Source organism: Camelus bactrianus, chromosome 5 (genome assembly GCF_048773025.1).
Source record: "Camelus bactrianus isolate YW-2024 breed Bactrian camel chromosome 5, ASM4877302v1, whole genome shotgun sequence".
Lineage (NCBI taxonomy): Eukaryota > Metazoa > Chordata > Mammalia > Artiodactyla > Camelidae > Camelus > Camelus bactrianus.
This window is the reverse complement of record NC_133543.1, coordinates 101917300-101929788: the sequence shown is the minus strand read 5'-3', so window position 1 is coordinate 101929788 and position 12489 is coordinate 101917300.

Genomic DNA, 12489 nt, shown 5'->3' with positions numbered 1-12489 from the left:
TGGATGAATTGTTAAGACTCAATATTGTTGACATCTATTCTCTCAGACTACTCTACAGCTATGAAAAAATCCAAATCAACTTATCAGCAGGTTTGTTTTTAAATCAGTGGCCTGTTTTAAAATTTAGACGGGATTTCAAATGTCTCAAAATAGGCAAAAGAGTTAAGGGAAAAAAAATGAGGATGTACAGTAACTAACTGAGATCCTTGCTGGAAGAATGAGGCCAGATTGGCCAAGGTTTGAGCGAATGGCCCGCAGTACCGTTCATTCTATTCAGTTTAGCTCCCCCACATTCCTTTCATATTTCTTAGTCCGTAACAAACACCCTGTGCTCCAAATCCTGCAGCAGACTTGGCTTCTGAAAAGCCCAGCCCATAGCAAGTACCGCCTCATTCCAAACTATTCTAACTTTGCTCCTATACTTACTGTTCTGAACATAAATTATTATTCTCCTTTCTTAGTATAAAATTATTGCTAAAGCAAACTCAGAAGTTCCATGACATAACACTTATAGAGCACAGAAACAAATGAAATATTTCCTGAAGGGTTTTATGAAGCTTGTCTAATCTAGATTTTAAACCTGTGAAACAAAATGGGGCAAGATAAACACAGAGACAGATTGAGCTCACTTATGGCAAACATTACATGAAGTCAATATTGTGTTATATTCTACTGTATCAGTGAGAGTCAGCAGTGCGTTTGCAAGATGGTAAAATATTACTCTAGAGGTCTTACTTTCATAATTCAGGAAGATTAAATACCAAAGAATCGATTTCTTCTACCTAAAAAAGAATGTGAACAGTTGTCAGTGGGGTGGGTATTTAAAAAAATCTCCAAATGAATCCACATGTCATTTTCAATGTCAATCAACTAACACACCAGCCCCAATGCAGCAAGTTAATTTTCTGTTCTTACCTGAACGAATGGTCTGTTTGTTTAAGTGGCCTTAGTGGTTCTTAACCCATCAAAAGTGTTAGTTTAACAAAGAACACCAAACAATTAGCCTCTGGTGGAAAAAAGGAAAGGATTAAAATAAGCAAAATTTATCACTTTGTCAGGTTCCGCAAACACCATCCTGATGAGCTAAAAGCCCCTAATGAAAGAGCAGATAAAAGACATTTCTCAGTTATCATGTTATGTGAATTTCTACCAAAATAGATAAGTGAATTGAGTGGTTGATCTGCATGAAGCAAAAAGACAGATTTGATGAATTCCTTTTCCACTGAATTAGCTGAACATCTGGTTTTGCCGTCTTGAGAGGTGGGCAGAGAACTCTCTGCTGGTTCTTCATCGTGTAGAGCTGGAGGCTGCAAAGGAGGGGAGGGGTGCCCTCGTGAGCCTGTGCTGTCCTCAGATGGTACCACGAGGGCCAGCAAGATGACCCCGGGGCCTCCAGGACTGCACCTGAGAAGGAAAGAAGAAAACCAGAGGGCTCAGCCCAGGGCCGCCTGGGTCAGATCGCAGACTCTGTGGGTCTCACTGACCCAGCAAGGGAGCCAGACCGCAGCCGCGTTCTTCCAGCCCGAGACCCTGCAAACCCGCCTGGACAGCGGGTCAAGGCCCCCGCTCAAGACACATCATTAGTCTCTGCATCCTCGATGTCTCCTCTCCAGGTGACCGGGAGACAAGATGGGACGGGGCTGGCAGACCTGGTCTGCCCTCGGCTGGGCAGGGGCCTCCTCGATGGTGTGCAGGTGTCGGTCTGCTCCTGGCCAGGCTGTCTGGACCCGCTTCCGCAGCCTTTTGCGACAGCTTCGGGCTAGGGCATCACGTGCAACTATTCGCTTGCTCTGTGTCTGGAAGCATTTTGACTGGGGAGGGAAGACACTGCTTTGTGCTCTGAGACACTGTAGAATATTCATTCTAGCCTACGAGCTTTCAGGGACAATTAGGAATGTTATGCCTGTTATAGGTCCTGCTAGTATTTCTTTCTCATAGTAATTCCTAAAATAGAGCTGTCGGAAGAAGCTCCATGCATCCCTTCGCTGTGCTGGAGCCTGAGTCTCTGTACAGGAACCTCCGTGGTCAGAAAGCGTTTTCTCCTGGGGGCTTCCTCCAGGTGGGACCCCGGGTCTCCCTCTGGCCTTGCTCCGTCTCTGCCTGCCCCAGGGCCCCCCGGGCTTCTCCTGCCTCCTTCCATCCCGGGGGCTGGCTGTCTCTCTCAGTGATGGCAGCTTCTGGAGGCTTTAACTGCAGCTTGTTTTTACTGGGCAGCAACCCCAAGAAAAGACACTCTCTCGCTATCCTCAAACACGTTCAAGGCTTAATAAACTCAGTCAATATCTGACTCTTCTAATGAAGCCCCTGGCTGGTTAACACAATAGTAGCAAATAGCATCTCCCCATGAATGGCGCGGAGGGAGGAACCAGCAGAGTGGGGGATGGCGCGGCCGGCCCTCTCGCCCCCTTTGAAGGCATGTGCGCACGCGCCCCTCCACGGACACCTGCAGCCTCCAAACCCAGCAGCATCCCTGCGCGCGGCGTCCGGTCCATCGCGAGCGCGTGCTCCGCCGACGTCTCCGCCCGGAGACAGCAGGCTCCGTGGTTCTCCTGCTTTGTCTCACACAGAGGTCTGATGTTTGAGCTTTTGTTTTTTGTTTTTTTTTCCCCCAAAGTAAAAGGCAGTGCGTGCCCTGTGAAATCTGAAACCTGGCCTGACATCCTCCGAGGCAAAAGTGCACAGTAACAGGTTCAAAGGGCAGGACGGGAGACTCGGGCCAGTCCCAGCGGAAGACTTGTTTGTTTGAAGAGGCAGGAGAGTCACAGGAAGGGTCACCTTTTATGAGCTGTCAGTGCATTCCTGAGGCAACTCCTCCAGGTACCCAGTACGTTCTCAGAAAATGGGGGGGGGGGGGGGGGGGGGGATTGAACGTCACTAATTAAAGGGGCTGTCACAGGTCTCCATTCTGAGTTCGTTTATGCAGTCAGCCCCTCGACTGCTGTTTTGCCCTGGGTGGCCACAGTTGCTCGTGGGTTAGATCCGTCCGCCGAGGCTCAGACAGCCCCACCGCCAGTGCCCGCCCCTTTGACGGGTTTCAGCGGCAAGCATGGTTGGCATGAAAAATCTACAGGGACCACGAGCTGAGGTTAAGAGACGGGGGCGGGGGGGATGCCTGGAAACATCCCTTATTTGTCGCAAAGTGGCTGTGATGTAGAACAGTGGGTTATACGCCGTGGGTTTGTAATAAAGCCTCAAGGTCAAAACTTTCTGGAGCATTTGGGGGAAATACTGAACCACTGGAAGTCTACTCTTAAATTCTGCACGGGGTCTGCTATCAGCCATTTCTAGACTAGTGACAGGTGTGCATATAAAAAGCACGGTTCAAATTATTTGGAAACATCATATGCACGTCTATCTATGAATAGATATTGCACTGAAAATGCCCCACTTGGCAGGTAAACCTATGACATGAGAATAGAGTCGACCTGCTTGAGAGAGAGAATCTCTCACTTTACAAAGAATGCAGACATCGACCTGCCGTTAAGGTGTTTTTCTTTTCGTGTTGATTTCAGTATCTCATTATCAGCTTCAAGTTATGAGACCTTTGATCCTTGCTTTCAACCGAGCTGAATATATCCCTTCCCTTCCAACTAAGCAATTTTTTCTTGCGTGTGAGCACACGTGCGCACAAGCACATACACGGGTTTTTCTTTCTTTCTGTTTTTTGTTTTTTTTTTTTTGTACAATCCTGTAATATCCTCCCCAATTCTAGCTGGAGAGATGATAAATTGTCTTTCGTATCCCAATGGGTATAGTAAGTGCTTAAGGATCTTCTCTGAATGTTACAGTGAATGGATGAAAAGAGTAAACCAGTGAATGTAAAAAAAAGAAGAAGAAGATGAAGCATGAAAAGAAGGAAGGAAGAGAGGGAGGAAGGGGAAAAGGAGAGAGAGGAGGGAGGGAGGAAGAATGAGGGACCACGTGGACAGACGTTTTGATTTCTGAGGGCCCCAGAGTAATTCCATCTTTCAGACCACCTAGTCACTGGGATCACACGTCCCTCACAAAACGTAGTTAACATGTGCCGCATGGGCACCTGTTCCCAGAACGGCCCTGGGCTTTGGATCTGATTTCACAGTGGCCCACTGACAGCTGCCAAGGGCCAGATGCTCAGGGACACCTCTGGCCACGCCGGCCGCCCCACACTGGCAGGAGGTGAAGGTCCCATGTGTCCTGACTGATCTCAGGATGCATGACTGGCCCAATGTTTTCTTTTTCATGCCCAGATCCCCATTTTGGAAAAAAAAGTTTCACAACTGTGTCCACATTCTCTTTTTCAACAATTTTCCTTTCTGCACATGGCTTTCAGTGTGGCTTTATGAGCAGAGAGTAAGGCCTGCTAACTTCAAAATGTGGGTTCAGGAAGAAATTGTCTGCATTTTAGGGAGCCTTGCTGACCTTCCACCATTTACCTGAGTCTTTTATTATTAAAAACCAAAACAACAGGAACACTAACAACAGCACCCCTCTACTTGATTAACCTGGACCCAGAGAGACACAGAAAATGATGGAGTCCTCGTACCCATAGAGAGGGCCTGTGTCCCCCAACACGCCACATCTGTGGGGTTGACTCTGGTCTGTCTGTAGAGACACACTCGCATCTTCACTACCTCATTGTAATTCAAAGCTTCATCTAATCATCACAGCAACCAGGGATAAAATGTCATCTTTTGCGGAATAGTCAACCCAGATTAAATAGGTAGAAAGTTTTATTTTTGCTCTGTTTTCAATAATAAAAGATCAAGATATGTGATTCTGGGTAAGGACGGGTTACTGAACTTCAGATGATTCTGCCTGAGTGTGATTGTGCTAGGTTCTTCACAGAAACATTGATTTAATTGTCGTAACAACCCTATGGGAGGGGTTCTAGCCTTGGCTCCATTTTATAGTGTAGAAGAGCTTGCTGGGGAACACGCCGACCACGAGCTCCTCAAGGCAGGATTCTCTGCATGCCTGGAGCCTCGCATAACGCTTCACATGCAGCAGGAGTTCCAAAAGCGTGTTGGAGGAACAACTGAATGAATGAACAAATATGGAAAAGCATAACATGGACTAGTGTGGGATCTTTCTGGGCCAAATAGGGTTCTTTGCTCCCACCATCCAAAATACAGAATGTTAAATTTGCCAGCTCACAATTACAGGATATGGAAAGCCAAACAATCTAGGGAGGAAGTGAATGGCAGATCTCACCCTGTCCATGCCTAGGAGACCTCCACTTATGCAGAACCCTTCAGAAGTTCCTGCTCTGCCAGGAAGTGACCTGGCAAAGGAGACAAGCTGGGCGACAGGATGAGCCAGCCCTGCCTCATACCCCCACGCCCCCTCTGCTGCAGGTGCCAGCTCCAGGGTACATTCCTGAGCCCTCTTGACAGTCACACTTTGTCTCCAGAGAATACCGGGCTCACCACAGTTGTCATAGCAGCTCTTTGCACGTACTACCTGGAGCATCGTGCACAAAAATATCCAAAGGAAAATGAAATGGCTTTGCCCAGGCTGCTCTGTGGTTGTGCTACTGCAATCAGGAAGCGATGCAATGAGGATATGACAGAGTGTGACCCACTAGAGGAGAAATCAAGAATCAAGAGAGGAACACATCCAACATGTTTACCCTTGAGAAAGATCTGGAGTTAGCTCCTGACCAGTAACGAAGTATGAGTCAGTGTTATGGACTAGTGTTATGGAAAGAAGGAGTAAAGGAGCACCACACATTAACATGAAAACAATGTTGTAGATTATGGTATTTGGCATGTTTATTAGCCATCATTATGAAACCATGTCCATGTTTTAGTCTCCAAAATTTAAGGATGCTGTTGTAAAACCAGCTCACAGAGGGGCCAACAGAATGGTCAAGTGTTTGGAAAACAAGATAAATGGTGTAATCATGTTTGTCTTCATTTTATGAGTGAAAAACAAACTTAGGGCTTTTCAGTTTGGAGAAAAGAATGTTGTTGGACAATTATAAATCATTACTTCCTTATTCTTGAGAGAACAGAAATTGAAAAATGTACTTAGATTTCTGGTGCTTAGGTCATTCTTTGGACATCAGTTGTTAATAGCCAGGGTTCAAAGTTCTTGCATAACTGACTAGAATAAGCTTAAGGACCCATGAGCATATTTTTGACAATCTTTCTCACGGTGAGAGGAAGAAAGTTCTGGAAGCCCAGTATTATCCCTGTTGAGAACCCCGACACCGGGAGTCTCCAGTGCCTGTCTTAATTAACAGTGTGATGGTAGTCTCACATGTATGTCACCGTCTTCTTCTCGCCCTTTCTTAAGGTCCTTCAGTAACACTTAACCAAGCATCAGCCAGGCTCTGGGAGGGCTTCAAAGGTATAAGTGGTCATCCCACCGTAAATGTCATCAAGATACAGAGTCCTGGGTGGCCCCCTGGAAGGAGCCCAGACTGACACAGAGCCGTGCATTCTAGTTCTGTCTTACTTAGCTGCATGCACTTGGGCAAGACACCACTTTTCACTGAGCTTTGGTTTCCTCCAGTGCAAAATTAGAATAATCAACCACTTGGCAATCAAGACAGAAGGTGGCCATCCATGTGACTTCTCTCTAATCCACAAATCACTGTCCAAACATCAGAAACTCTACCAGGCCACGGTGATGAGTCAATAGTGAGAGTCGGGGACAATGCAAAGATGAACTTGGGAACGCCTTTTCCACGGACAGGTGAACTGAATAATCCTCAGCACCAAATAGTTACTGAGGGCACTGCTCAGGGGACCTACCCAAGACAATTCTCCCTTCATGGTTATGCAGCAAGAATGCCCAGACAGAATTAATACCAACTTAGAAACGACTGTTTAAGTCTGAAACATAGTATCAAAGATTATAATTGGAGAGGACGAAGGGAAAATCTGTGCTACCAAGAATGCTATAATCTCAAAGTTACCTGGATAGTGAGGAAGGGTTGAGAAATGTGACATTTTTGCTTAAAATATCAGTCAAAATACTATTATGAAAACAGAACATACCACTTATCTTCAAATTTTAAGTCATTACCAGAGGGAAAATATCTAACTGTCTACATTACGTTCACAAATAAAATTGTCATTAAGTGGAAACTGAATGAGTTTGGAATGAGTTGGAAAACAGTCGGTTTTGATTTGCCAGCGAGTTTCTCTCCATCACTTACCCTGGAAAGAGCATCAGGCTTGTTTTTGTTTGCTGTGGCTGTTCTGGTAGCTCAGTGCTCGTGTTTAAATATACGCCCATCTCGGATGTAAGCACTCATTTTTTACCCCAAGGAGGTAGCAGAGAAGTTCAATAACCCAACGTTTAATGTCACAAAAGAGGGAATATGTGTCTCATGACAGCAGAGAAACAGATGAATCAACACAGACAGAGGAGGGAGGTCCTTGGGTTTCAGAGAGGCTGTAGGAGGGTTGGGGGGCGGGGCTCTCCCTTACGGGAGCTGCACCCAGGGAAGAGTCAGCAAAGATGGAAACAGACCCCTTCATAGACACACGGAGCGTACGTCCAAGTTTCTGATTGAGGAAGGTCAGCAGCACTCCGTAAATCATCTCATGTCTTTAAGATACCTCCTGCCCGCCCCCAACAAAAAAAGGCAGCTCCCCAAACACAAGTCTTTCCCCATCATTGTAAGGGAGGGCTCTCTTTAAAGCATAATTCGGCCTCCAGGGAAGTCCCTTCTACACGGTGTGTCTGCTGATGAGATGCCTGCTCAGATTCCCACAGAGCCTTCAAAAAACAAATTATCACTCCATTTTGAGACTTGAGGGTTCAGGGCTGTCTGTGCAATCTCAGGTTGCCAGTTGCCCCAGAACCATCAGATTCTGATGTCACTCTTCAACAGTGTGCTTGGAGTCACGGCCCTGCCTCTCCAGAATTGCTTTTGTCCTCTTTGAGAAGAAAGATTTTTCCTGTCCCGTGAAAAAGCGTCTTAGGAATCGCTCAGCACTGAGTCTACGGTTTGGAAAGAAAGGACAGAGGGAAGAGATGTCACACGAGCATGCCAGTATTTCCTTGACCCTGATCATAAAGTAAAGTTCAAGTGGTGTCACTCCACACTCATCAGAGTAATGAGGTAAGAAAATGGAGAGGAAATGGCTTCACTTTAAGTGCCCATTATCTGATGCCAATTGACAAAGAAATGCTCAGGAAGTTGGAAGTGTGTGTAGCAGTCACGTGATGGCAGGGGTCTGAAGTCAACACGGTCGTTGTTACTCATTTCAAGGTCAAGGTTTCAGGAGGAGGGGGATTTTAAAAGACACAATTACAGTTCTTATTAGTGAGTGTTGAAAATGATGCTGGAAACCAGCCTTCACGTGACGCTTCTGTAAGGTGAGCAGATCGGTGGTTTAATAATATACCCCGCAATACTGAAAATTAAGATCAAATGCCAGTAAACAATGTGTATTCTTTTTTGTGGGTACTTTTCTTTCAAATAATTCAGTCAGCATGAGATTGAATTTCAGGTCTACCTAGAGAGCTCCTCTATGAAAAATGAACAACCTGATCTTTGAAGGATTTAATTTCACCCAGGACGCTCTGATGTTTTCTTTGTCTATGTACAATATGTCTCTCAATTTAATGTGGTTAATGAGCAGGAATGTCAGAAGCTACAGGACGCTCGAAGGCACATTTTCACTTCATCTGCCTTTCTGACACGTTTAGTTTAACTTAATCAGGGGGTTGAAGCTAATTTCCTGAAGCCATTTCCAAGGTCCTTGTGCAAAAAAAAGGGAAAACCATTCCCATTCTTTTAGGACATATGGTTGCTATTATGTAAAAATTCCCTTGTGCCATTCTGGAGCACACATCCTCCCCACCACCACTTCTGTGGATTATGCTTAACCACTGTATTTCGAAGGCACTTATTTTCCAAGCCTTTCTGGACCAAGTGTCAGCCTGGTACCCCCCAAAAAGCAGGAACTTGTCCACCCCTGAGCTCTGCATCCCAGCCCTCCCCAACCTGAGGCGGATTGGAAGGGTTATTCACAGCTGGGGAGCACACAGGGCCACCTTAGAGAGACTGCGTGGAGCAGAATCACGAGGCGGGACTGGGCTCTGGGTGCCTTCAGAAAGACGCCCACCTGGGTCTCGCGGTGGCTGTGGGATGGGGCAGTCTGGAGCCACTGCTTGAGGTTGAGTTCTCTGCCTCTACTGCTGATAAACTCTGTGGCCTCACGCATCCACAGCTCCCAGCAAAGGGGCCTCCGGTTGCCTCCAAATGGCACTGAAGCCCTGCGCCTTCCAAGGCCTGGGCGTGAGCGGTGCTCGTGGTGCAGGAATTTCCCTGTAACGGCAGCTGCACGATGATGTGATTATTGGCTTTCCCTCCACTCTGCCCAATCCTTACAGAAATGAGACTACATTGAGCAAAGTAGGCTGCCGAGATTTTGTGCAAAGCCACAGCAAATCCCTCTGTCGATAGGTCCCAAGTTCCCAGTCAAGGGCACGACACGCATTAGAATGGAGGTGTTGCTGGAAGTCAGAGACGGCCTGTGTCATCCTCTCAATGGAGAAGGGGCAACGTCTGGGGTCAGTAACCTGCAGTGGCCCGTGTTTCCTTGTCACGTTTCTGCCCATGGGCCTGGTGTCCGTGAGGAGCTGTTGCTTGTTTGATTATGTAAATAGTGGATGGGAGTCACTCTGTCAGGACAGAGGTGCTGGAGGAAGCTTTCTGGAAGGGGCTGCTCCTCTGTGGTGAAATTACTGGTAGGATTTTACCACTAGAAACCGTGGGAGGGGAAGAGTAAGTAAGGAAATTACCACACAAATACGTATGCAGAAAAGTGAATCACTAGGCAAAAAATATGTATTCTTTAAAATGCAACATGGTATGAGACGATAATAGAAATAATTATAATCAAGTAAAAGAGACTCCGTTCACATAAAAGGGTCCCTAATGCCTGACTTTTTGACTGTTAGTCTGGAGAGGAAAGGCTGTATGGAAATTTCGTAATCATGTTGAAATTTTAAGGCTATAATAGGGTGTGAGTTGCAAGTGGAGATTCTCGTATTTGTTTTCCTGTTGGACTCCTTAAAGATAAGACTCTATGATGTTGTGACTTCTAGCAAGAAATATGTATTTGGTCTTTATCCAGATCTGGGCACAGAGCTCCTATAACTTTTTGTTATGTTAATGAGGTAACTTTTGGAAAGCCCCTAGGTCACCACTAATGATGGGGCTCATTGCCAGGAGAGCCAACCCTGTAGTTTAGAGGGTTGGAACTTCCAGCTCTCTGGGGAGGGGCGAGGGGCTGGAGGTTGAGTTCAACTGCCAATAGCCAATGATTTGATCAGTCATGCCTGTGTAATGAAACCTCCCGGAGAGTGGCTCTAGGAGAGGTCACAGAAGTTTCTCACTGCTTCCTCATACCTTGTCCTCCACACCTCCACCAGCTGGCTCTTCCTGAATTATATCCTTTTATAATAAATCAGCAATCTAGTAAATAAGATGTTTCCCCGAGTTCTGTGAGCTGCTGTAACAAGTTAATCAAACCCGAGGAGGGTGTGGTGGGAAGCTCCAATCTACAGCAGTGGGTCAGAAGCACAGTTGACAACTTGTACTTGAGACTGGTGTCTGAAGTTGGGGGGCGGTATGTCTTGTGAGACTGAGCTCTTAACCTGTGGGATCTGATGTCATCCCCAGGTAGTGTCAGAATTGAGTTAAACAGTAGGACCCCCAGCCAGTGCTGGAGAATGGCTTGGTGGTGTGCAGATAAAACCCACCCTGGAATTGGCATCAGAATTGCCACCTCACGGCTCCTCTCTTCTTTGTCATCACACAGGTATCAAAAGGAATTCAGTAGCCTTCTATTTGTAAGACCCAGCATCTTTTACTCTCATTCCCTTTCTCAGGGTGGCTCAGGAGTCACCCGCTTTACCCTGAGGACTTCTTCACGTACCTTTATACCTGCATCTTCTGCAGATTTGCATGTGTCCATAGATTTCATCTTCAGAACAATCCCTTTCCAGGTGCAGAACCAGAGCCAGATCCAATAGTGTCAGGAGAAGTCAGTGACCAGCTCAGCCTCCCAGAGCTGAGAACACATATCCAGGAACAACAATTCTCCACCAAAACCTGTCTCTGCAGGAAACTGGAAACAGGAAGTTTCCCCTTTTTTGTTTTGGTTTTCTGTGCTAGTACTATTGAATATATAAGCTCTTTTGATGTTTAAAGTTCTTCGTGGGATTATACAGGATAGTAATTTTGATTATTAATAACAGCAAGAATAATTATTAAGGAGGCAGGGCGCTGCAGGCAGAAGTGTGTGTGGGAGCAGCCCCTGTCTGAGGGAGCACAGAGCCATTCCGCGTGGCTGGAGTCCACGGTGCCCAGCACGGTGGAGGGAGGTGAGGCTGGAGGCACCCAGTCTGCCTCACATAAGAGCAGACACATTGTATTAAGCATGTATCCCATGCAAAATTTCATCTAATCTCTAGTGTTTCTTGGGATGAGGTATCCTCATTTGCTATTTACAGATAAAAATGGAAATATAGGGAAGATAATAGCCTTGTTTAAGATCCTAAGACAAATATGAAGGGAAACTTGGAATCAAAGCAGGTCTGCTTGGTTTCTCAGTCCATGCACTTCCATATAGATGTGCTTGTTGAAAAACGAATACGTGTATATGTGATAGTTTTTAAGTACATCCACAAATTCTTTACCACTTCTTCCTCCAAAAGGTGAAGTTTAAGCCCCTCTGCCCCTTGGATGTGAGCTTGTTCCTTGCTCTCTTGGCTCAGCCACGAAGGGGAAGCCAGCTGCCCTGTCATGAAGATACTTCAGCCGGAAGGAGCTGAAGTTCCAACAAACAACCAGAAAGGCACTGAGGTTGGCAGCCAACAACCAGGAGTAAACTCAGGAGTGGATCACCCAGGCCCGTTCAAGATTTCATTTGACTGTAGCCCCAGCCAACACACGGGTTCATTTTCATATTGTCTACGGCCGCCCTCGTGCTACGGTGGCCGGGCTGGGTAGTTGCTACGGAGACCTTATGGTCCCAAGTCTCAGTATCTGGTCTTCAGCAGGAAAAGCGGGCCAGCTCTGGGTGTGGAGCCCAGACCAGGGTGCTGGAGCCAGCCAGGGAGGTCGTCCCTCCCGTCTGAACTGGGAGCTGCCCTTCACTTCAGGGACCGGCACTTGGTGGCGCTGAGCTGGCCCAGCAGGGTGACCGCCGATTTAGGGAGGCTGCCTGCTTCTCCTTCTGCAACGCAGAGCAGGTCAGGGAAGATGCAGCCTGAGGTCTCAGAGGCTCGCGGCGCAGGCTGAGGAGAGCCGGTGGGAGGGGACACGACTTTGGCAAAAGGAGCTCTGGGAAAGCGCTAATTACAGACTTAGGTTTGCTTCACCTCTTCACATCTGTCTGCACGGGAGAGGTGGGCTCCACGCCTCCAGCGGGGGGACATCTCGGGGGGCAAACCGGCCAAGAGAGAATACCTGTGTGCTACCGGGTCCCCCATGGGGGCCTGTCACCACCCCCCGGCTGGCCGAGGAGACTGAAGAGAGGC